Source organism: Syngnathus typhle, linkage group LG19, assembly GCF_033458585.1.
Source record: "Syngnathus typhle isolate RoL2023-S1 ecotype Sweden linkage group LG19, RoL_Styp_1.0, whole genome shotgun sequence".
Lineage (NCBI taxonomy): Eukaryota > Metazoa > Chordata > Actinopteri > Syngnathiformes > Syngnathidae > Syngnathus > Syngnathus typhle.
In genome coordinates, this window is record NC_083756.1 from 1,643,308 (window position 1) to 1,669,795 (window position 26,488).

Genomic DNA, 26,488 nt, shown 5'->3' on the forward strand with positions numbered 1-26,488 from the left:
CTTTTACACACTCACATTATGCTGGCCCATCTCTTGAGTGCGCGCACACACTTACACACACTTGCACACACACACACACACACACACACACACACACACACGCACACACACACACACACACACACAACCCCACACACAAATAAACACAATCCTTCACAACAGCAACTCTCCATCCAGCCCTTCCTCTTTGCTCCATGTCTGCTTTTAATCACTCACTTTCTCTCTCATATGAAGTGTGCTTTTTCTTGCAGGCTTTTAGAAATCAACACTCGCTCGTAAATTACACTTTCAAGGCGGTTCCATGTCATCATGTGACATGAAAATGTGGGTTGTTGTAGTAAACGAAAAAAAAAAAATCGAAATTGATTCTAAAAAGCAAAATGCATAAGAAAATTATATTGAGGTCAGAATTGAAGGTAAATTTGGAAGCGGAAGGACAAAAGTGGTGAGCACGTTTGCATCACAGTGCCGTGGTTCCAGGTCCGACTCTCAGCTTCCACTGTGTATTTTACAAGTTCTTCCCTCCAACTCGTTTTCTACAGATGCTGCGGCTTCTTCCCACATTCCAAAAACATGTTAAAGTTTCCATATGTGTGAAGGGCTTGATTGTATGTGCCTACGCCATCTACTGATGACCACGCAGGTCTGACTTCTTCCCGCTCTCCAAAAACATGCGTGTTAGCTCCATGGAAACGGTGGACATGTCCAGATGTGCGACTGATTGTTTGTCTATCCCTTGCCATTAAACAGCGACCAGGTTCTACCACATTCCCAAAACGTGCAGCCTAGCTTCACTGAAGACTCTAAATTGAAAGAGCATTTTTTTTCTTCTTCACTATTGGTGGCAGAACTCGCTTTCTATCCTTGTGCTTTACTGTACTTAGTTTGGACAAGATGCATTGGCCAAGACCAAACGCAGAACAATCATCCCACCCGAGTGCTTCAAGTATCTTCACCCTCCTCACTTGGTCCTCTTTTGTGCCCAACTTTCATCAATTGTGCCCCCCCCCATACGTCCCCCTCCCCTCCACAAAACAAGCGACAAGCATTCTGATTGTGACAAGATCTGTCATCACTTTGTATTAACAGCCAATGCTAGTTTGCTCACGGCCGGCCGGGGCTATTATAAGGGTGGAGCCGGGCAGTTTTCTTTGCTCAACTTGTCATGTCTCGTCCCCAGTTTTGCTGTGTGTAGGTTGCCATGGTTTCTGTTCGTGTCGCCCCTCCCTTCCTGTGTGCCCATGATTAGTGTACCGTTTTTTTCCGTGTATAATGCGCCCCCATGTATAATACGCACCCTAAAAATGGCATGTTGATGCTGGAAAAAAGCCTGTACCCATGTATAATACGCACCCAATTTTCTTTTTTTTTTTTTTAAGTCCCAATGATCGTCACACACGCAGGGAGGCAATGGGTCCCATTTTTATAGTCTTTGGTATGGTCTTAACTAGGCTGGATGTAATTTCTTTTTGTTGGCGTCGATTTCACCAACTGCCCGTAGAGGCACCAACGCGATCAGTGCGGACATGTGAAAAAGGCGTGCGGACGTGAAAAAGGTGGCTCTGTATGGGAGAGACGTTGAAGAGGAATAAAAACACCCTTGGAAACCAAAACTTGCCCCTCGTCGTGACTCGGAGCCGCAACAAATGTTTCGGATTTGTGTAGGGTACATTGTGACAGCAAACGAGCAGGTGATCGAGCAAGCGTCTGATACGAGAGCATTGCGGTCGTATGGAGCGTGTTTGAAGTGAACAGCAGAGACGAAAGGAACAAGGCAAAGTGTTGTGAAATAAAATACTACCTGTAATACGCATTTTGTTATTTGCTGATTGTATTAAACTATCACATTCATTGTCAGTCAAGAAGAGAAGAGGACTATTCGCATCGGATCCATAGTGCGCATGCGCAGTGATACTGCCTCGGTATGACGTCCGGTCCGCGATGGAGATTAAAAAACAAACAATAAAAACAACACACCATCAAGGATTGCACCATCGCATCAAACGATGTGTTGTCAATTATGAATTTTACTGACTAAGTGTGTTGGGCAGGATGGCTGAATGCGATGCGCGATTGACAACAAACAAGAAAGGTGATTTCAAGTTTTATTTCGAGGGAGATTTGTCATGTCTCGTCCCCAGTTTTGCTATGTGTCTAGGTTGCCATAGTTTCTGTTCGGGTCGCCCCTCCCTTCCTGTGTCACCTCAATCAATGTAACGTGTTTTGTATTTTAGTCCTGTCTGCCCCTCGCTCACCGTCGGATCATTGCATGTGTTACTGTCATGATGTCTGTTTGGTTTCTGTTCCTGTCTTTGGTAATGTCACCCTGTCTTTTTGTTCCACGTCTTTGTCGGTCAGTCCTGTTGTTGGTTTTGTTGTACCATGATTTAAAAAAAAAAAAAAAAAAAAAATTTAATTTGTGCCCATGTATAATGCGCACCCCAGATTTTAGGACAATAAATTAGTTAAATTTCGCACATTATACACGGAAAAAAATGGTAATCATGCTCACCTGCCTCTTGTTGCCTGTGTTGTATTTAAGTTCTGTTTGTGTACCACTCGCTGTCGGAGCATTGCATGCTGTTGCTGCTGTCATGGAATGCCACTCTGTCCGTTTTGTCTCACGACGCTGTTCGGTTCCTGTTATTGATTTTGCCAGTAAATTATGTTAGTTGCCGAGTATGTCTTTTGGGTTTGCTGCAATAAACCCTGGTCCAAGCTGCACTTGGTCGCCTCGCTCCATCTCCACCATCCATCCGTGACACAACTTTTTTTTCCCTCTCGCTTGATGATATTTCCAGAACCATTCAGTTGTCACTCACTCATCAAGGGTTTTTCTCCGACGTGCTTTACAAGAAATGCTAACAAATAGATGAATAGGTCAAAAATGGCCGTGTCAATTTTATCCATCCATCCATCCATCCATCAGTGCTAAACAACATTCTTTTCTTTCTAAAGGTGTGAGAAGTGGGTCACATTCGTCCTCGCTTCTCAGGCCGCACCGTCCGAAACCGTGACAGTATGAATGGATTGTGATAGATGAGTTGTCCGTCAGCGGCAAAGGCAGTATTGACAAACGAGGAAAGAAAGGAAAAACAAACAGGCTTTTTAAAAGTCCGGCCGGGCGACTTTGCGGCACTCAGGTGTGACAGAGTCATCGGCTCACAAAGCCGACAGGTGACGGCGAGATGGGAGAGTTGTTTGTGAAGCCATGTACCTGAGGCCTCTTCAGTCTTTATGCCTGTCATTAGTCAGGTCGGGCCTGAAATGCGGCAACCGAGCAATTTACACCTCCCGAGTCTCGTATGGCCTCCATTATGCCCGCCAATGAAGAATCCCCCTCATTAGCCGCCGCACCTACTCCGGACTATCAAACAACATGGATCTGACCCACGAGAAGGCTCAGGATGTCTGTTATGTATGGAGTGGGGCATCTCCGAGAGGGTCTCTTCACAAAACAAATACTCCACAGAGGAGCCAGGATGATTTGGCAATTGCTAGCTAGCGCTGCGCCGCAACACCGATTTACACCCCTTCGGGTGCAACGAGCCCAAACAGATGGCCGCTTTTTCAGAGTCAAGAAAAAAATTGTGAGAAGCTTTTCTTTTTGTTTGTCCTTGTGGGCTTGCTTCTGAATTGACACTGTAATTCAATAATTATTCGATTCATTGTACTGTGTGTGCCGGGAATCCATTGTGATGACTAACGTTCCAAGATATTTTTCATCTCACTTTGCAGGCTCCATTTGGAAAACACTTTGATTGAAGAAGAGGCGAAGAGGGCGAGACTCGACCTCGCCTGGAGCTGCGGCACTCCGGCCATGTTCCCGCTAATCAGATCCCCTATTACACCATTAGCCGCATTCACGCTTAAGCGAGCCATCCGACAAATCGGCGATTACCGGCAGCGGAGGCACTTTTTCGAAATGCCAAACCGTTACCCTCGGTCACCTGCCCAAGGAAAGATGACACCCGACGTTTTGTCACCGGCAGAAAAATGGCTCATCCCCAGAAAGATTTCTTCTTCACATATCCAAACGTAAATTTTGTTTTTATTTGTTGCTGTTGCACAATCAAAGTTTTGCATTACGGCGTTAGTGAACTTTGGTCATGTTTTGGCCTAGACCAGGGGTCCCCAAACCTTTTCCTGTGAGGGCCACATAACTTTTCCCTTCTCTGATGGGGGGCCGGCGTCAGTTTGTAACAGAAAAAGTGTGACGATCGTAGGGGAGCTTAAAAAATGTATTGTTTTCCAGAAAGCCACACATAACCAAGTAATTAAATATAATTAATAAATATTAATAATAAATATTAAAACTTAAACTTGCATTTTTTTTTGCAGTTTTTAAACTTGCATTTTTTTGTAACATTTTCACTATGTTAGACTTGACACATTATATACATTGTTGAAATGCTAAACACCATCTGCTGTAGTTCCACATTTGAAAACTTTTCGCTTGAACCCATTTTTCCACCATTTTGTGTCCAGTTAAGAGTGATGCTGTGTCCTTGTAAACTGAAGTTTTTAACCAGCTGTCTAAGGCTGGGTGATACGGCTTTGAAAAAAAGAGCACTAAAATCTTGCCAATCCAATTTTGATAACGGAAAAAGCGAGTGACAATGCCATTGTTTTGCTTTTTGTTTTTTTCTCCTGATGGGATTTGCTTTATTTCTCTCTCAAGAGCGCCACCATCATTCCAGTGGCCAAGAAACCCGCCATCACAGGTTTGAATGACTACAGACCTGTCGCACTGACATCTGTGGTCATGAAATCTTTCGAGAGGTTAGTGCTGAACCACCTGAAGGATGTCACGGGCCCCCTGCTTGACCCCCTCCAGTTTGCCTACCGAGCAAACAGGTCAGTGGATGATGCGGTCAACATGGGACTGCACTACATCCTGCACCACCTGGACACCCCAGGAACGTACGCCAGGATCCTGTTCGTGGACTTCAGCTCGGCGTTCAACACCATCGCTCCTGACATCCTCCAACAGAAGCTCATCCAGCTTGCGGTGCCTGCCTCCACCTGTCAGTGGCTCACCAGCTTCCTGTCCAACAGGAGACAGCGTGTGAGGCTGGGGGTCATCACGTCTGACACCCGGACCACCAGTACTGGAGCCCCTCAGGGGTGCGTCCTCTCCCCACTGCTCTTCTTTCTCTACACCAATGATTTCTCCTCAGGTGACTCTCCTGTGAAGCTCCTGAAGTATGCAGACGACACCACTCTCATCGGATCCAGGACGGTGATGAGACTGCGTACAGACAAGAGGTGGAGCGGCTGGTCCACTGGTGCAGCCAAAACCACCTGGAGCTGAACCCGCTCAAGACCGTGGAGATGACAGTGGACTTCAGGCGAGACCCTTCACCACTTTTACCCCTCACTATCCGCAGTAACACTATTCTCTCCACAGACACCTTCAAGTTCCTGGGAACCACAATCTCTCGGGACCTGAAATGGACCGGTCACATAGACTCTGTCCGGAAGAAGGCCCAGCAGAGGCTGTACTTCCTGAGACAGCTCAAGAAGTTCAACCTGCCGCGAGAAGTTCTGAAGACCTTCTACACTGCCATCATCCAGTCTGTCCTCTGCACCTCCATCACTGTCTGGTTTGGATCGGCCTCCAAACAGGACAAGCACAGACTGCAACGGACAATCAGGACTGCAGAAAAGATCATTGGAATCAACCTCGCATCTATCCAAGACTTGTACCTGTCCAGGACCAGGAAACGTGCAACGAACATCTCTACAGACCCTTCTCACCCAGGTTGCAGTCTGTTTGAACTACTCCCCTCCGGACGGCGTTATAGAGCTCGGTACGCCAAAACCAGCAGACACAGAGACAGCTTCTTCCCCCAGGCTGTTGCTCTGATGAACTCACACCACTCTTAGAGTCTCAGAGTCATTACTGTGCAATAACATTCTGCTCTTCACACCTTTTTTGAATTTGTCTACACTGTTTTTGCCATTTTTCACATGTCCTGAGTGTTGTTAGTCACCTAAACTTGAACAGAGGCTGTGTTTTATCGAAGTCAAATTCCTTGTTTGGCACGTTCAAACATGGCGAATAAAAAACTCTTGAATCTTGATACTACTAATCAAGCACAGACAGTTTTCCCTCATGTTTTTTCCTAGCAGCAACTCCCGCAGAAAAATTTCCTTTATTTTATTTTTTTTTAAATTTTTTTTAACAGATAAGTGTTTCCTTGAATCAAAACATGCACAGTCCTTGAAATAGAAATAAAAAATCACTTGTTTTCTAATGGCAGCATAAACAAAATAGTATTTGCAGCTCGGTCAGTTTAAAAGTTTACTGTAAAAAAGTCTTGTCAAATCAATTGGCCAACTCACCCATCCCTATTGCTGACTAAATTGTTTTACTCCTTTGCTGTACTGGTGCCTCAGAAATTCTTAAAATACCATCGCTATGATTGTGGATAGTGTTTCTAAATGCTTAAAAAAAAAAAAAAATCTTGCTGAACATTCCATGTTTTACCACAGCCGCATGTTCGCTTCCCCTTTTTTGGAGGTAAGTTTCGGATTAACCAATCCCGACTGTTTATGGTAAACCTTGTGACAAGGTAAGTAACAATGGTGGTCTTGTCTACACACGGCCACAACATATGCTTGACGTTGGAATAATGTTTTGATTTGCACACCACCGCCCTTTCCAACCCCATAAATGTCGAAACGTTATAAGCATTTCTCCCATTTTCAAGCGTTATATAACATTTGTTAGTCTTCAACTGAATTCCACTCTATTTGAATTTAATATTCTATTCCCAGATCCCTTCAGATGAGAGCAATCTAGTGTAAACCCCTCTCAACCTAAATAAATATCATACACCAGTGTAACGCAATACTTTGAATGGCCCGCTAACAACGTCAAAACATTTTTTCACCCAGATCAAACTTTCAACTATTGAACGAACACATACGCATAAGAGCAAGTAGATGAACCTGATGTCTGATATTACAACTGACACTTTCATCTTGGAACTTGCCCAACATTTCTTACAAGAAACGTCACTATTCTAACTCCCCCTAAACATGAAGAAAGCAAACATGATGTGCTTTCTTTTAATCGTTGGATTTAGTTGAATTTTACTTCAAAAGTATCACAAAACATACAGGGCTGTCTCAGAAAGATTTAATATTGTGATAAAGTTCTTTATTTTCTGTATAGAATTACAGCTATAATCCCTCATTTATATTTGGTTTTATACTGATGTTCATTAATGTGCATTGTCCCTATTCAAATAAATAAATAACTAAAAAGCTAACTAACTAAATAAATAAATAAATATTTAAACGCATAGTTTCTTCGTAAATTAATTTGCAAGCTTTTTGCTAACATTTCAAAAATGCCATAAAGTCAAAGTCAAAGTCAGCTTTATTATCAATCCCTTCATATGTCAAGACACACAAAGAAACCGAAATTCCGTTTCCTCCATCCCACGGTGACGAGACACAGTACACGATAAACATACAAGTTGACGACACAAAATAAAAACAAGGCACAAACAATAAATAATAAATGAATAAAATGAGTGATGAATAAATAATAAACAAATAACCCAATAAATAAGAGGAGTAAACTGAGCCAGTGTGCGTGCAGCAGACAGTAAGCATAGCGCAAAGTACAGGACGCTACGCAGAAAGGGGGTGCGAATTCCGGATCCTAACAGCCTGGACTATGAAGCTGTTGGAGAGTCTGGTGGTGCGGGAGCGCAGGCTCCTGTACCTCTTCCCAGAGGGCAGAAGATCAAACAAAGAGTGAGCGGGGTGACTCACATCACTCACAATCGTGGTCGCCTTGCGGGTGAGATGGGAGGTGTAAATGTCCTTCAAGGAGGGGAGCGAAGCACCAATAATCTTACCAGCTGTGTTCACTATGCGCTGCAGGGCCTTCAAGTTGTAGTCAGTGCAGCCGCCACCCCAAACAGCAATACAGCTGGAGAGGACGCTCTCAATGGTGCCGCGGTAAAATGTAGTCATGACGGCCGGAGGAGCGCTCGCTCGCCTGAGTTTCCGCAGGAAGTACAGGCGGCGCTGGGCTTTCTTCGCCAGTGATGCGGTGTTGGTGGACCAGGAGAGATCCTCACTGATGTGCACCCCCAGGAACTTGGTGCTGCTCACTCTCTCCACCACAGCACCGTTGATGGTCAGCGGCAGGTGTTGGGTGTGACCCTTCCGGAAGTCCACAACAATCTCCTTGGTCTTGTCGACGAGATTGTTGTCAAGTCAGCATCAAGGTTAGCATCATAGCCTTTTAAAATAACACAATAACTCAACTTATGCAGAATAATGCCATAATAAGAATATTTGCTAGCGTTTATTGCTTTTTTTCTTCTTCTAGTGTGGCAATGCTTCAAGGCAGAATGACAGCACTAAATCTGACTTCGAATTATGCGCCGCAAAATTGTCAACAGGAGGGGTGAAGCCTCGCCCATTCAACATCATCAATTTGATTAAATGTCTGAAGATATCCAGTTAGAGACATACCTTGGAGAGACAGCAACTGCTCGCAAAGACCACCCACTGGAGTACGGGAGGGTTCATAAATTCTGTGACGCTTGTATCATTTGACGCGAGTTTGATTTGAGGTTTGGTAAATGGTTCTTTTTGGAGTAATGCGATTACAATTGGATTGTGGTCAAGTTTTCCACAGTCATTTACTAAGTAACCACAAATACAATTGTCTCCTTTTGCCAGACATAACAAACAAAAATGTGCAGGACTCCGACTGGGCAGGAACAATACTCGTGTTTTGTATGTACGTGGGTAGTGCACGTCTCAAGGGCGGACTTGACTTGACTCATGTCAAGGCTTGGACAATATTTGTTGCCGTTGCTATCTTGATTAGCGTGACTCAACCTGTTCTTCCGTGTCAGGATGACGCAAAATCAACCACTTAGAGATTACAATCTCAAGCATTTTCGGTTGGCCAAGATTTTGTAGTATTTACTGGGGAATATTTTATAAATCCAACATTAAACATTTATTTTATACCATTTTACATGTACCCGTGTCACGTCATGGAAGTCTCTGACCCATGAAATATTAAAGTCCCAATGATCGTCACACACACACCTGGGTGTGGTGAAATTTGTCCTCTGCATTTAACCCATCCCCGTGTGATTTTAATCCATCCCCTGGGGGAGAGGGGAGCAGTGAGCAGCAGCGGTGCCGCGCTCGGGAATCAGTTGGTGATCTAACCCCCCAATTCCAACCCTTAATGCTGAGTGCCAAGCAGGGAGGCAATGGGTCCCATTTTTATAGTCTTTGGTATGACCCGGCCGGGGTTTGAACCCACAACCTTCCAGCCTCAGGGCGGACACTCTACCACTAGGCCACTGAGCTGTCGCCGTTGCACACTCTTCTGTTTTGCAGATATGTGAAAGACAACTAATGTTTTACACAAACAGGAAGCGCCCCCCCCTTGAGATGGTGGATGGTGAGGGGGGGGGGGGGGGCGGTGGTGGGAAGAGCCAGTTATGGGCCTCCAAAGAGTCACATTGTTTACGTTGGGCTCCCCAAGATTGACTTTTTAAATCTACGCAAAGGGAAGGATGGGAAAGTCTGTCAGTTCCTTTGCACGTACGTTTCCGAAGGACGTGATGCCATCTTTTTGAAAATGATGAGATTTATACTTCCCTCAGTTGCTTTGAGCTTCAGCGGGGGACATTTTGAATTGAAAACAGGGTGAATTGTCGTGCGTCACTGCGTCGGCAGCTGTTGCTGCCATAGAGCAGGAGGTCGGGCTTTTATGAAAGACATTTATCTTTCAAGTACACAAGACGACCATTATAAAATGATAAACAAACAAATGATAATCTAATCTAATCTAAAGGCTCTTCAATTGAAGTGTTCAAATATTTTTACTCATGTATTCCCAAAGTGGTTTCAGTTTTTGTCTTTCTCGGGTCAGATTGTGATTCCTGATTGCTTTCATGATTGTGCAAAGTACACATTAAAAAATAAAATCATATACCGTAAATTCCGGACTATAAACCGCGCCTTTTTTCCAAAATTTTGAACCCTGCGGTTTATAGTCAGGTGCGGCTTATATAAGGATTTTGTTTCGTGATTTTTGTGATGACTTGATCACTTTTATACACTGCGGTATCTTGAAGAAAAAAACAACAACAAAAATACTATTTTGAAACTATACTATGGCTGCTGCTTATTCTGGCTGTGTTGCTTGTGACTATTATGAGCTTTAGTAGGAATGCACGCTAGGTGACCTGCGTCAAAGGGCTCTAAACCCTTCGTCACAGGCAATGTTTAGAAAGACATGTTAAAGTATGTTATTAAAACTTTAAAAAGGCTTTCTGTGAACGGTCTTTCTTTGTAAAAAAAAATGCGTGTGCACGTGCGATTTATAGTCCGGTGCGTCTTATATAAGAAAAAAACTAAAATATCCCCCAATTTTAGCTGGTGCGGCTTACAGTCCGGTGCAGTTTATAGTCCGGAATTTACGGTATGTATCTATATCAAGCACTTTGTACGTCAAGCATTAGCATTAGCATCTGCGTTGTAAAGTATTAGTGTCTTTGTATAGTACAAATAACAAGTTGAATAAAATTCATCCTTGTCATAACGTACGAGGATACACCGCTTTAAGGGACAAAATAAACACAAGCTAAATTTGGCTCCTTGAAAGGCTGATGGTTACACAGCTCGAAAAGAGAAAAACAAGCGCACACATGCTAGCATTAGTGCTGCGCACTGCTGTATGATAGCCTACAGTTGCTAGTTTCTTGTCGTACATTTCCTCAGCAGCCCTGATAAAATGACAGCGTTGCGGCGTAGCACAAGTACGTGTGAAACTCAAGTTGTCTCTGGTTCCCGTGGGTGTTTGCCAATATCTTCTGGTCTTTTCCTCTCAGGCTCTGCAGGGGAGGCCTAGCTAAGTCAATAGCCGCGAGGCCCTCCAGAGCACATAAACAAGCCTGTCCTCGGGGGAAGTGGGTGACTCGCGCCATGCTGGCCATGTTATGTCACGCGTTTATCATCTGGCGCGGCAACAGATTTGACAGATGTATTTGGAACCTTTTCTTCACTCCTCGACAAGCCAATCATCCAACTAATAATCCACTCAACAGCTTCTTCTTCATTTGTTGTCTATGTTAAACAAATCGAGTATTTATTTGACTTTTTGACTAGAGGCATTTTTCATTTTAGGCTGATCTCCCTCTCTAGCTTGCTTGCCGAGCCACATTAGATCCACTTGGTGGTCTTCTGAGTTTGGGAAAAATAATATATGAACAACCATCGGTCCATATTGTAGCACTTTGTTTTTTTCTACTGTGGTGGTCATCTGGGGTGCACCAGACAATTATTGAGGCCCTTCAGAGAATTTCCAGGACTGATCGATTTCAAATCCAAAGCATAGTTTGAAAGTAATTGATCTGGAGTCCAACACACTTTACCCACCTTCTCTGTTACATCTTCATGCACCACTGCAAGGATTTTTCCTCGGCAGCTCTGTCGTCACGGCCATTTATCTTGAAGTCGTACCCATTGATGACAATCTTGAGCTTAGGAAGAAAGGGAAAACAAATCACACAGAGCCGATATATTTGGCATTTTCCTTTTCACCACAGTGCTCCGTTCTGTTGCTAGTCAGTCTCCTCCTGGATGAAATTTGCCCTGCTTGATTGAGAGCTGTAAATAGAGGAGACCCTCATTTTTTTTTTTTTTTATTGCCGTGTCACGTGTCAATAAGGTCTGGTTTTCCATGTTGTGGAAAACTGGCATGTAATGCACCCAATTGTGTCCCCATAACACACTGGATTAGGTTTCATTATTGTGGGCATTCTTTGTGTCATTAAAAAGTCAAAATTGGTGGCTGGTTATTTAAGCCATGTGTTTTTTTGTTTTGTTTTTTTTTTAAACACTGTTAGGCAATAACCTCTGAACATGAGCACGGTGTATACTGTAAACACTGCTTCATTAGTGGCAATAATGGTTAACATGGTTGTTGTAATAAATAGGCCAGCCGGTCATCTTTTAAAGCTGCCTTTCGTCAACACGTAGTTGACTTGACCTGATTCTGGTAATAGGTCGAGAGATTGTTTCGGGCTCTCCCAGTGACCTTTTCCCTTTTCTCAACTCATGTTTGTGTTTGTGTGTGTACTGTACTCGTTTACAATCGCTTGGGAAACTTGTGCTTAGTTGTGCTTCCTTTAACATTTTTGATGATTGTAATGGAACAATGAAATTCCCTCATGTATCTGCTTAAATACCCAAAGTGATGTCGGGTGTGCCACTTCCTACCATTTTGTATTTTTATTGGGACAATTGGCATTGCTTCACTTCTAGGAAAAATACCGTTTTTTTCCGTGTATAATGCGCCCCCATGTATAATACGCACCCTAAAAATGGCATGTTGATGCTGGAAAAAAGCCTGTACCCATGTATAATACGCACCCAATTTAAAAAGAAAAAGAATTTAATTATTATTATTATTATTATTATTATTTTTTTTAAAGTCCAAATGATCGTCACACACGCAGGGAGGCAATGGGTCCCATTTTCATAGTCTTTGGTATGGTCTTAACTAGGCTGGATGTAATTCTTTTTGTTGGCGTTGATTTCTCTGACTGCCCATAAAGGCACCACCGCGCTCAGTGCGCACATGTGAAAAAGGCGTGCGGACGTGAAAAAGGCGGCTCTGTATGGGAGAGACGTTGAAGAGGAATAAAAACACCCTTGGAAACCAAAACTTGCCCCTCGTCGTGACTCGGAGCCGCAACAAATGTTTCTGATTTGTGTAGGGTACATTGTGACAGCAAACGAGCAGGTGATCGAGCAAGCGTCTGATACGAGAGCATTGCGGTCGTATGGAGCGTGTTTGAAGTGAACAGCAGAGACGAAAGGAACAAGGCAAAGTGTTGTGAAATAAAATATTACCTGTAATACGCATTTTGTTATTTGCTGATTGAAACTGCTAATTAAACTGTGAATTGAAACTAATAGGAAGAAAACAACTCTCGCTCTTTATAGAGCTGACGTGTCTTGCGCATCCGTTCTGCGCATCGGATCCATAGTGCGCATGCGCAGTCATACTGCCTCCGTATGACGTCCGGTCCGCGATGCAGATTAGAAAACAAACAATATTTGACAATAACACACCATCAAGGATTGCACCATCGCATCAAACGATGTGTCGTCAATTATGAATTTTACTGACTAAGTGTGTTGGGCAGGATGGCTGAATGCGATGCGCGATTGACAACAAACAAGAAGAAACGTGGTTTCCAGTTTTATTTCGAGGGAAATTTGTCATGTCTCGTCCCCAGTTTTGCTATGTGTCTAGGTTGCCATAGTTTCTGTTCGCGTCGCCCCTCTCTTCCTGTGTCACCTCAATCAATGTAACGTGTTTTGTATTTAGTAAGTCCTGTCTGCCCCTCGCTCACCGTCGGATGATGTCATGATGTCTGTTTGGTTTCTGTTCTGTCTTTGGTAATGTCACCCTGTCTTTTTGTTCCACGTCTTTGTCGGTCAGTCCTGTTGTTGGTTTTGTTGTACCATGACTTTCTTAAAAAAAATAATAATAAAAATAAATAAAATAAAAATTTGTACCCATGTATAATGCGCACCCCAGATTTTAGGACAATAAATTTGTTAAATTTTGCACATTATACAAGGAAAAAAACGGTACTCATATAATGACGTTCTGACGTATGTAACTTGCAGAGTATTTACCTTTCAATTCGAAAACAATTGTCCAACGAAATTTCTTGTCTGACCTTTCTTGTCTAATAAGAGTGAAGGAGCTTTTTCTCATTTTTTTTCTTGCAGTGAATCACAAGGGTGAGCCACATTAGATCCACTTGGTGGTCTTCTGAGTTTGGGAAAAATAATATAAGAACCATCGGTCCATATTGTAGCACTTTGTTTTTTTTCTACTGTGGTGGTCATCTGGGGTGCACCAGACAATTATTGAGGCCAGGCAGAGAATTTCCAGGACTGATCGATTTCAAATCCAAAGCATAGTTTGAAAGTAATTGATCTGGAGTCCAACACACTTTACCCACCTTCTCTGTTACATCTTCATGCACCACTGCAAGGATTTTTCCTCGGCAGCTCTGTCGTCACGGCCATTTATCTTGTACTTGGCTGATATCTCGAATAATTTATTCCCAAATAAGAAAAACAACTCAATTATATTCCATCACAGTGAAAATTAATACACTTGGCACCATCTATTTGATTTAATTATTGTAGGAAAAAAGCAAAATACTTTGTCTCATATTTCATAGTTATCACAAAGTAGAATGAGCTAAGCTCCTAAATTGGTCATAAATTGCGCTGTCTTTTCCCAGTGGTAATCACAAGAGGCCACCTCGGTGCTCGTACTGTTTGTTTCTGGGGTCAGCTCACCCCCGCTGTGTGGAGGAGGAAGTAGAGCCAGAGGAAATAACGCAGCAGCGGGGAATCTCATGCCAATCAACGCATGGCAAAGTGTGAAACATTAGCCCTTAGATGGATGTAAATGTGTTTTTTTCTGTTGGTGCTCACCATTTACCATCCGTGCGTTCAAGGTTCACAGCTGTCAATGTGTTACTGTAGAGAAGGTGTCTCGCCACAAGGCGGCACGGGGAGCTCTGGAAATATTTTCGTCCCCTCCTGCAAGCATGCCGATAGACTAATTCCACTGGCTAATTAATCAGCTGGGAGTCGGGAGGAACTGGACAACTGGTCAGCAATGCTTGTGTTGGAAAGCATCCATCTATCAGCGTTTGGTACGCGGCACGACCTTGACTCGTGCTCGGAGTCATGCGTATGCACAGGCATGTAAACAAAACTCTGGTCGGGAATTCCTTTGATATAAATACTCATTCCCGGATTAGTCAATTAATCAAAGACCTTTGTAACAAGATTCCAAAAAATCTTGAATTATCTTGTAATGGTTACAAAAATCTTTATTGAACTTTCGATCCCAAACATGTTGAAATATTTTGAAAGGACTATCCTGTGCACTCATGGCATGTTGAAGGACTGACAGTGAGTCAGCTCTTTCAGGGATGTTGGACCTCGTAGAACAGATCCTTAAACCCAATCAAACTAACAGGCTGTGATGGTTAACAGGTGCTTCTGTTTTTATGACAGTTACGTAGCCAGGCCCAAACCTCCTATGTCGCATTTTAGTCCATTGAATATTTTTCTCCTAAATTCATGCTAGCTTGGTCACTACGGGATTGAAGTTTCCAAAATGACGCCACTTTTATCAGCTGATGCCAAATGGTTAAGTGCGCTGAAAGAACTTAGGTTGTATGGTATCAAAGTGTCACATGAGCCTTGTCATGGAAACATTCTTTGTAGAAGCGTCGATCATTTACGTAATACCACTTTGATGGGCTTTGGGTGATGCACGCAGATATTGGACTCGTAGCTAGCATAGCGCTAATCAGGTTAGCTCTTACGCCAAATGTGGTGGTGGTAGTGATGGGGGACCCAGGGAGCGGCGGCCTCTGTTCCATCTTCCTAGCTACATTAGCCACTTGTAACAGAATTACTGCGCTCATCTCATTTTTCATTGCATTAAAAGGCCCATCGAGAGTTGGACACGAGACGGCGACTTGCATTGATCCCCGAGTGTACCTGTGATCTTGTTATTACACGCACACGCATTTCCCCCTTATCTCCATCACTTTTCTGCTCGTACACAGAGTCCGTCACTAACCCCTCTGCAAAGCACATACTCCTCATTAGCCTTTTGGCTCAGTCGCTGTCTTAATTGCATTTGAACGAGGACGGCGGCGCTGCCGTTGACCATTACATTGATTCAGAGCCATTAAAAAGCTTTAACAAGGCAATAGAAAGACACAAGTTATTGCTAAGCTTCAAATAGTTTGGGGTCTTATCTGGATTTGTTTGTCAGCGCACGGCGGACCGGCCAGCCTTCATCAAAACAAAGCCTGTCCTCTGGTTTACACTAGAAGGTATAGATGCCGCTTTTCAATCTTTATCCAAGTGAGGTTTATATTTTCTACGGATAGTCACTCATTGGCGTCGCCGGGGATGTGCAACACGGTGTTAATTATTAGCGACTTCCAAAGAAGTGTTCATGTCCCAAAACACCGCTTTCCAGCACAATAACACACGTAGGTTGCAAAAGGACAATTGTCGTTACTCGTCGTTTGTAAAACATATGTTTCATTTTTCATTTAGCGTAAACACTCCCCAGGGCAAATTCCACGACAATATTATTGCTTGAGGGACATTTTGGTTTCCTTCTCTTCACAACAAATACAATTTATTGTGATCTTTTACTCGATATAACCATTGGGTACTAACCGTTCAGTTTGTATCCTGCCACTGGGAAATTTGGATTTGTGGATAGGGCGGGCGGGTGGGGGAGGGACATGTGTGTTGGCAAGAGGCTGTTTCCCATGCATGTTTCCCATGTCTATTGTGCAATTAGTTTGAGAGATGTACTTCACATGAGCAGCGGGGTGCAAAAAAAATCCAGATGTGGTATGCTTTACAGTTTAATCCATCGCAGGAGTTTGTACAAAACTAAACACCTGTTATTCCGACACACTGCATAGTTTTTTTATGTATATTTTGATTAAATATTATTTAATTATTATTATTAATTATTTATTATTAGTGTTTTGTGTTGCACCACGACTAAAAATGAAGTTAAATTGAGCACATAATACAGCACCAATGAGCAACTATTTCTCAATGATTTATTTTTTGAGCTTGTTGGCCAAAATTAGTCAAACACTTGTGCCAGGGTCATCATTGCATTTGTGTTTTTTTGAAATGTGTCCTATACCTATCACTCGGGTACACCATCTGCTCCAAACCACTGTTGACGTCATTCTGTTTCTTTTTAAAGTGTCCCCACATGAAAAGGACCATACTGTGCCATATTTCTCGAGCTTTACGTCCATCAGTCCACTCATGTGGAGCACGTCAGCAAGCAGGCGGGGATCATTACGTGCGCTTGTAACCAGGCTGCAGTCATGGCACAACGCAGGATGAAAACGAACATTCGGCACGGCTCACACAAATAGAGCAGCTTGTGGATTAGTCACTGCAGTTACTTCCAGGCATTGTTTAAATTTCTTTACATTATTCTCCGCACTTTTACTGTGACTATAGCCGGATATTTATGTCATCTGGCTTTTTTTTTGGTGTGACTTGAATTGTCCACATGGTTTGTAGTCTTCTGCTTGGGCTACTAGTGAGTGCTGTTACTCTTTTCACGGCCATGTCGTCACTCTGCCACCTGGTGGAAACATTCATGAGCCGCTGGCTTATTTTGGCCCTTGACACATACAAGTATTTTATTTCTGATGTATTTAAAAGAACAACCTTCTCTTCAATTTGTCTAATTGTATGTTGTGGTGTGCAAGGACTGGAGTCGGAGGCGGAGTGATGAATGACGGTGCCAACGGCAGTTGTTTTAATGACATTTATATCTTGCTTCTCTCAACCACGGGCCGACTCTTTTCTCTTCGAGATCCTAACACACACTACTCAAACCGGAAACTCCCACACGTGTAAACCATCCCACCGGAACTCGGCCACGTGAACTTAGGTTCCGGGTGAATTATGTCAACCCACTACACATGCCCCCCCAGAATTCACCCATAGTCAAAATCCCCGCGCCGGAAAGGAACGACAGCCCGACCACAGCGGGTGTAGGTGGCAGGGGCTGGCAGGGGGTCAAGGGTAGGGGGCGCCGCCGGAAAGACCGCTGGGCTGGACGGTCGCGCTGTCGGTCGGGCAGGCGGGGGCTCGGTCAGGTCGGAGGGGCGAGGCGCTGGGGGGCGTCCGCGGCGTGGGGCCTGCGCCAATTCCAATGTCCGGGAAACATCCACGTGGGCAGGCTTAATCCTATCAACCGAGATAGTCTCAGGCCTACCGCCGATGTCCACGACCATGCTCTTACTCCCGTGCTGCAAGACCCTAAAAGGCCCGTCGTAAGGCGGACGCAACGGCCCGCGGTGGGCGTCGTGGCGGATGAACACAAAACCCGCCGAGCGTAGGTTGGTGGGCACCCGGGAAACAGGGGTGCAGTGCCGTGACGTGGGGACAGGTGCGAACGTCCCGGCAACTTCCAGCAGGGAGGACCGCTGCCCGGCCGCCGACCAAGGCGTTGTGGCGTCCGGAATGAAGTCCCCAGGAACTCGTAGTACCTGGCCGTAGACGAGCTCAGCAGACGAGGACTGCAAGTCCTCCTTAGGGGCCGTCCTGAGGCCCAGCATGACCCAGGGAAGTCTGTCCACCCAGTTGCCATCCACCAGACTGGCGCGTAGAGCAGCCTTCATGGAGCGGTGGAACCGCTCGCACAGCCCGTTAGCCTGGGGGTGATAAGCGGTGGTGCGGTGCAGCTTGACGCCCAAGCCTCCAGCAACCACATTCCAGATCTCGGAAGTAAACTGTGCACCCCGGTCCGAGGAGAGGTCTGAAGGTGTTCCAAAGCGCGCGACCCATGTGCCAATAAACGCCCGGGCCACGTCAGCAGCCGAGGTTGAGGAGAGGGGGACGGCCTCAGGCCAACGGGTCGTCCTGTCCACCATGGTGAGGAGGTAGGTGAAACCATGGGAAGGGGGGAGCGGGCCCACAAGGTCGATGTTGACGTGGTCGAACCTCCTCTCGGGGACAGTGAACGGCTCCAACGGGGCCTTGGTATGGCGGTGCACCTTCGCACGCTGACAAGCCACACACGAGTCGACCCAGGCCCGCACGTCCCTCTTCAGCCCTTTCCAGACGAACTTCTGAGCCACCAGCCTCACGGACGCTTTTCTGCCAGGATGGGACAGGCCGTGTATCGCCTCAAAGACAGCCCGCTGCCAGCCGGCAGGGACAAGTGGTCTAGGTTGGCCGGTGGAGAGGTCGCACCACAGCCTGACACCTGAGTCGCCAACCGCGACCTCCTCCAGACGCAGCCCAGTGTCCGAGTCTCTGAGCGACTGGATCCCAGGATCTGAGGCTTGGTCAGCACTCATACTTGAGTAGTCGAGCCCCAGCTGAACCGTGTGGATGACCGCTCTAGAGAGGCAATCGGCGACCACGTTGGACTTGCCGGCGATGTGTCGGATATCTGTGGTGTACTCGGAGATAAAAGACAGCTGACGCTGCTGGCGGGCGGACCACGGCTCAGCCACCTTGGACATAGAGAACGTGAGGGGTTTGTGGTCGACGAAAACCGTAAACTCACGGCCTTCCAGGATGGAGCGGAAATGGCGGATCGCCAACCAGACGCCGAGTAGCTCCCTGTCGAATGTGCTGTATTTGCGCTCTCTAGGGACCAGCTGGCGGCTGAAAAAGGCGAGCGGTTGCCAGGCGCCACCAACCCACTGCTCAAATACAGCACCAACTGCGTAGTCAGATGCGTCGGTCGTGAGGGCGACCGGGGCTCCAGGCGACGGGTGGACCAACATGGTGGCCTGGCACAGCGCAGCCTTAGTATCCTCGAAAGCCTTGATCCCCTCGGGGGTCCAGTCGATGTCCTGGTTGGGGGTTTTACCCTTAAGGGCCTCATACAGTGGGTGCATAATATGGGCCGCCCGGCGTATGAATCGGTGGTAGAATGTAACCATCCCAAGGAACTCCCGGAGCCCCCGGACCGAACGTGGGCGGGGAAAAGCGGAGACCGCTTCCACCTTTGTCGGGAGGGGGGTGGCCCCATTACTGCCGATGAGATGCCCAAGAAACTGGATCGACGGCACTCCGAAGACGCACTTCGCCGGGTTAATTATCAGGCCATGCTGGTCGAGCCTTGTGAAAAGGGCCCGCAGGTGTGCCGCATGCTCCTCCTCCGAGGAGCTGGCGACGAGGACATCGTCCAAGTAGACGAAGATGAAAGGCATGTCCCTAAGCGCAGAGTCCATCAACCGCTGGAAGGACTGGGCCGCATTTTTCAGACCGAAGGGCATCCTAAGAAACTCGAAAAGCCCGAAAGGAGTCACCACTGCCGTTTTAGGGATGTCAGCAGGGTGCACTGGGACTTGGTGATAACCCCGCACCAGGTCCACCTTGGAGAACAGGTGCTTCCCTGCTAGATGTACCGAAAAGTCCTGAACATGGGGGACCGGGTAGCGGTCGGGCGTGGTGGCATCATTGAGGCGGCGGTAGTCGCCACACGGGCGCCAACCACCGTCTGGCTTAGGCACCATGTGGAGTGGGGAGGCCCACGGGCTGTCAGAGCGGCGAATAATGCCAAGGCGTTCCATGTTGGCGAACTCGGCCCGAGCAATCGTCAGTCTCTCCGGGTTGAGCCGTCGGGCCCTAGCGTAGATGGGGGGGCCTTTGGTCTCGATGTGGTGCTCGACCCCATGTTTAGCTGTGGTGGCGGCAAAAGTGGGCTGTGTAAGGCTGGGGAACTCCCCGAGGAGTTTCTGGTACACGTCGCCCTCGGAGAGCGAACTAGAGAGACTCACATAATTCCCCTCATCGCGGACACATGCGAAAGAGGAGAAGGTTAACGCGTCCACCAGGCGGCCGTTCTTAACATCCACGAGCAGTCCGTGGGCGCACAAAAAATCTGCGCCGAGCAGGGGGAAGGAGATGTCGGCGGTGACAAAGTCCCATGTGAAACGCTGACCCCCGAAACATACGTCCACAGTCTTTGTGCCGTACGTCCTGATGGGGGTGTCGTTGGCGGATGTTAAGGGCGGGCCGTGCAACCCTCCAGCGGCGTCGTCCACCGTAGCCGGCAGGACGCTCCTCTGGGCACCGGTGTCACAGAGGAATCTGCGACCAGAGAGGGAGTCCTCAATGAACAGCAGCCGGTTCTTTTTGCCTGCGGTCACGGCCACTACTGAGCGCAGGCTTTGGCGTTTCCCGTCGTGTTGAAGTTGCAAGGGGAGCGGCACCTTCTAGCCTTGGCGCCAAAACGTGCATGGAAGTAGCACAACCCTGTGCTGGCGCGGCCGTCAGTTGCAGCGTGTCCTCTGCCAGGGGAAACGCCAGCGCTTGGGGACGTGTAGCCGCGTGTTGGGGCCAGCACACCAGGGGCGAAACGCTGGGTGGCCAAGTAGAAACGGTCCGCTTCCTCTGCCAGAGCACGCGGCTCCGTAATAGTCGTATTTGCGAGGGCCGTTTGGACGTGCGGCGGCATATGTTGCAGAAACAGTTCAATGAAAAGAAAATTCGGCTCTTCCCCACCCAGCAGGTTTAACATCATCTCCATGTGTACCGAGGGTTTGCTGTCCCCCATGCCTTGAATAGCAAGCAGGCGCCGGGCTCGTTCGGATCGCGACAGTTCAAAAATCCTGAGGAGATAAGCCTTGAGCCCTGCATATTTATCCTGGGCCGGAGGGGAAGTGATGAAACTTACGGCTCTGGCCGCGGTGGAGCTTCCGAGTGCCGAGACAACGTGGTAGTAGCATGTGGCGTCATCCGTAATTCCCCGGAGGGCGAACTGAGCCTCCGCCTGTACGAACCACGTTGCTGCAGAAGTCTCCCAAAACTCAGGCAGCCTAAGGACGGCGGAATGCGCCATGCCGTCTCGGACGGTATTCTGTTCAGTCCCGGAATCCTCAGCGGGACTGATGTCAGGGTCACCAGTGTGGTGTGCAAGGACTGGAGTCGGAGGCGGAGTGATAAATGACGGTGCCAACGGCAGTTGTTTTAATGACATTTATATCTTGCTTCTCTCAACCACGGGCCGACTCTTTTCTCTTCGAGATCCTAACACACACTACTCAAACCGGAAACTCCCACACGTGTAAACCATCCCACCGGAACTCGGCCACGTGAACTTAGGTTCCGGGTGAATTATGTCAACCCACTACAATGTAACGTTTTTTTCCGTGTATAATGTGCGAAATTTAACTAATTTATTGTCCTAAAATCTGGGGTGCGCATTATACATGGGTACAAATGTTTTTTAATTTTTTTATTTTATTTTTTTTAAGAAAATCATGGTACAACAAAACCAACAACAGGACTGACCGACAAAGACGTGGAACAAAAAGACAGGGTGGCATTACCAAAGACAGGAACAGAAACCACACAGACATCATGACAGTAACACATGCAATGATCCGACGGTGAGCGAGGGGCAGACAGGACTAAAATACAAAACACGTTACATTGATTGAGGTGACACAGGAAGGGAGGGGCGACGCGAACAGAAACTATGGCAACCTAGACACATAGCAAAACTGTGGACGAGACATGACAAATCTCCCTCGAAATAAATCTTGAAATCACCTTTCTTCTTGTTTGTTGTCAATCGCGCATTGCATTCAGCCATCCTGCCCAACACACTTGGTCAGTAAAATTCAGAATTGACGACACATCATTTGATGCGATGGTGCAATCCTTGATGGTGTGTTGTTTTTATTGTTTGTTTTTTAATCTCCATCGACGACCGGACGTCATACCGAGGCAGTATCACTGCGCATGCGCACTATGGATCCGATGCGAATAGTCCTCTTCTCTTCTTGACTGACAATGAATGTGATAGTTTAATACAATCAGCAAATAACAAAATGCGTATTACAGGTAATATTTTATTTCACAACACTTTGCCTTGTTCCTTTTGTCTCTGCTGTTCACTTCAAACACGCTCCATACGACCGCAATGCTCTCGTATAAGACGCTTGCTCGATCACCTGCTCGTTTGCTGTCACAATGTACCCTACACAAATCCGAAACATTTGTTGCGGCTCCGAGTCACGACGAGGGGCAAGTTTTGGTTTCCAAGGGTGTTTTTATTCCTCTTTAACGTCTCTCCCATACAGAGCCACCTTTTTCACGTCCGCACGCCTTTTTCACATGTCCACACTGATCGCGGTGGTGCCTTTATGGGCAGTCGGAGAAATCAACGCCAACAAAAAAAAATTACATCCAGCCTAGTTAAGACCATACCAAAGACTATAAAAATGGGACCCATTGCCTCCCTGCGTGTGTGACGATCATTAGGACTTAAAAAAATTAAAAAATAAATTTAGAAAATTGGGTGCGTATTATACATGGGTACAGGCTTTTTTCCAGCATCATAGTGCGTCCTTGTACAATAAACACAGGGGTTATAAAAAAAAAAATGTTGGCTAGGTTATTATCATAAAGTACAGTATGTACATTGCAGGGCTTGTATTCATTAGAACAAATTAGAACACAGCAAGACCTTGAGAGCAATTTTGTATTACATGTTTAATAAGAGTGAAGAGTTGCCGTTTCAGCATCACATTGAGAATGTGATTGGTGACATCTTGTGGTTTTTGACCTCAACTGCGAATGAACTACGGACTTGCCCCCTTTTTGGTATGAATGTCTAACTTTATTGGGAAAATAGTTTTTGGATTATTGCTATGAATCCACACCAGGACTGCCCGTTTTACATACGTTGCACCGCAGCGTAATTGTAAAGTAGGAGTCCATGAATGTGATGGGTGTGTTGTTTCAAGCAGTTTGATGCGTGGATGTTTGCAAGTCTCATGGTGAGCAGTTATCATTGTGTTTCAAACCTTTGCCTCGGGCGAACATGCACTGAAGGCGCCGGAATGAGTGTGCATCCCTAATGTCACAACAAAAACAAAAAACAAAAAACAACACAACAAAAGGGAGGCCCCCGCAGTAACGTGCTTAGCCTGGGTTGTTTATTTCTAATCTCACCCTTGTCCCCGTGTTTTAATTAGTCAATTAGCATAGTACATTAGCGAAACAATTATGATGCATGGCGCACTTCCAGCACACCCAGTGATGAGTGAAGTGATATTTGTGGCAGGAGGTTACAATTGCTTGGAAAGTGAAGCCAGAGTTGGTAGGAAAAACATATTTGAACAAATGTCATGCACACTACTCTGCATGAAAGGTCATAAATAGATCGCAAATGTATTTATTAGCTATGTATAAAGAGTAATGAGGTAATTCTCCGTGCACAGAATTAATTGACGTCTTTATTAGTTTCGTGGTATATCACCACTTGGGTTATTTGCGCTGGTGTTGTGACACAGCTTTACGCCCTTTTTCACCTCGCCCCGATTTCACGCAGCAGTGGCGCATCTTTACGTCGACACTAATGATGATTTGTTAACCTCCATTAGTGCCACTTGCTCATAATTCGCAATCAGAAGACGACGTAAACTGGCGTTGTAAGTAAGCGACATTTATCCCAACCCCTCGTTTTCTCCCGAGAAACCTGATGTGTGACTTTGGTGGGCAGTGTCGACAAACTCTTTCTACTGGAAGGCTCCCAGTGGCACAAGTTTTTTGTGAATATCACATATCTCATTCCACTCCACTCACTTTACGTTCGTTGTGTAATTAGTTTAATGAGTGTTGTCCACTGAGAGTACAGTGTGGGGGTGGGGGGGGGGCTCTCTTAAGCTCTTGTATTTGCATGAGAGCAGATTGCACATCACAGTCTAACAGTAGGCGTCTCTCCTATGTGTAATAAAAGATCCAAAAGTCACCGGCGGATGCAGCGAGTGGGCGCAATCACCGCACACCAACACAGCCGTCCATTTCATATCTTATTATTTTTAATTGTCTTTGGCAAATATCGCCTTTCATTTGTCCAATTTTTTTTTTGGCCCTCATATCCGACGCAATCTGTTCCATTTTGTCATGTAAATAAAAGATGCGAGTTGAAAAGAAATCAATTCAAAGTGGAAGCATCCCACTGGCTTCCTGGCATCCTCATCAAATGGCCCAAAATGAGTTCCACTTCTGCTTTTCTATTGTTCAAATCCTTTTGATGAACAAAAGTCAATTTAGCGGCCGATATGAAGGTTATCTTGGACCAGGCCCAAAACATCCAACAGGCCCTACTTGCTCATTATGTGAAGTGTTGTAAAGATGTTTGTTGTATGTGATCCGAGACGTCCTGCAGTCTGACATGAAAAGCTGGCAGCGTTTAAGAACGATATTCAAACTAAAATGGTGCCTTGCTAAGGCACAAAATCCTTTGTTTTATATTTCATTACACCTAAGATTGTGTACTGTATCGTAGGGTTATCTCACTTCTGTTCAACTAGCGCAATAGTTAAGTCATAGCTATAGTAAATGTTTGTGCAAAAACATATGATAAACATGTCAACTTTAATTCTGCAGAAATAGCTGACTCGTGCCTGTACCATTTCAAACAAGCTCGTTCAATGATTATTGTAAATCTGAAAAGCGGATATCGTGAAGGATGCGATTCCACTCTGGTCATATAGGTGGCAGTAATACACATTACATCACAGTGTATTTAGTTAAATTTTACTTGAGTATAAACAATAATGCTTTTCTTTAAAAATGGAAAAATATGAAAACCCAACTGCTTTGCTTACCGTACTTCCTGTCACGATCAGAATTCACCGATTATTCTCGCCTCTCCCCCCTTCCGCGAGGAAAGTCACTAGTTGGAACGTCAGCAGTCCTCGCCTGTCAAGGCTGTCACAGCTGGACTCTTTGTGCGAGTTGATTAAAACAGAAGAGTCCACAGCTAATTAAAAAGCTCCCCCCGCCATTTTTTTTTTTTTTTAACCGTGAGAGTGTTAAATAAAGGACCGGGAGAGAGGATACAAACAGCCTCCTGACAGATCGTTCATTTGCAGAAACTCCGGGGCTCCCCGTCGACCGGAGCTGAGCGTGAGGGAGTTGAGTGTTGATTTGCACCGCCGAGTCTCACCTCTTTGCACTCGTTGCTCTGGTGTCCGTCCGCTGCGGATGGCTTTAAGACATTAAAGTTCATATTGCAATTGAATTTCCGTTTATTGCGTCCGCAGTGAAGTACCATATCTTCCTTACTCTATGCATTCCTGCTTTATCCAGGCCCAAGGGGTGTGGTAGAGACTTTTTTTTTTTTTAAATGCATTAGCTACTGGGTGGTAAGAGCTCCCCCTAGAGGTAAAAGACAAATGGGTGGGTGAGAAGTGTCTGGATTTGGAGTTGTTTACCTGCAACCTTTATTGAGTTAAGCTACATAATTTCCGTGAGGAAAAATAAAAGCACCAAACAAATGTCCCAAAAGGTGAATGTGTAGTGGGTTGACATAATTCACCCGGAACCTAAGTTCACATTACATAGTTCCGGTGGGACAGTTTACAAGTGTGGGACTTTCCTGTTTGGTTGAGTGGGTTTAGGATCTCAAAGGGTAGGGATGGGCGATACCAATGATTTTGGATTCGATCCGATACCAAGTATTTCCTGCCCCAAAATACCCGATATCGATCCGATATCGATACCGAAAGTGTAATTTCCCGCCGAAAAAAAAACAATTTAAATGCAGTGGCATTCTTGCTCTTGGAGAGTCATCTATTGAATTTTGTAGAAAAAAGTATTACGTCATGTACATGAATTATTAACCTTTTTAGAAAAACATTAGTGGAAGATGCATATTAATAGTATAACTTTAATTAAAAGGAGCTATTCTTTACTTTTTTCTCTCTCTCTCTGTTGTTGGGAAAAAGTTTTGTCTTTTAGTATATTGTAAAAAGAGACATGGTACCAACAGAGATGCAGGGCTTAATCGTCATGAGCAGCAAAACTATCAATTTGTAAAGCCGCTGGATACTTACATTTA

The 26,488-nt window shown here is 45.6% G+C and overlaps 1 protein-coding gene across 7 annotated transcripts in view; it reads right to left on the reverse strand.

The window, feature by feature from the left end:
* Window positions 1-25,765, reverse strand: part of agtr1b (angiotensin II receptor, type 1b) — a 47,582-nt gene extending 21,817 nt beyond the window's left edge. Inside the window, exons 1-4 of one of the 7 annotated variants that reach the window (XM_061266177.1) lie at window positions 25,714-25,755; window positions 25,595-25,636; window positions 25,254-25,372; window positions 11,437-11,540 (exon numbers count right to left, since the gene is read on the reverse strand). The gene's annotated coding sequence lies outside the window, so the exon portion shown is untranslated. Of the gene's footprint in view, window positions 1-15; window positions 312-7,103; window positions 8,267-11,436; window positions 11,541-14,042; window positions 14,132-25,253 lie in introns of those variants that run through there. The other 6 variants (XM_061266174.1, XM_061266175.1, XM_061266176.1 and 3 more) reach the window with 6 other exon arrangements.
* Window positions 25,766-26,488: the final 723 nt, after the last annotated feature.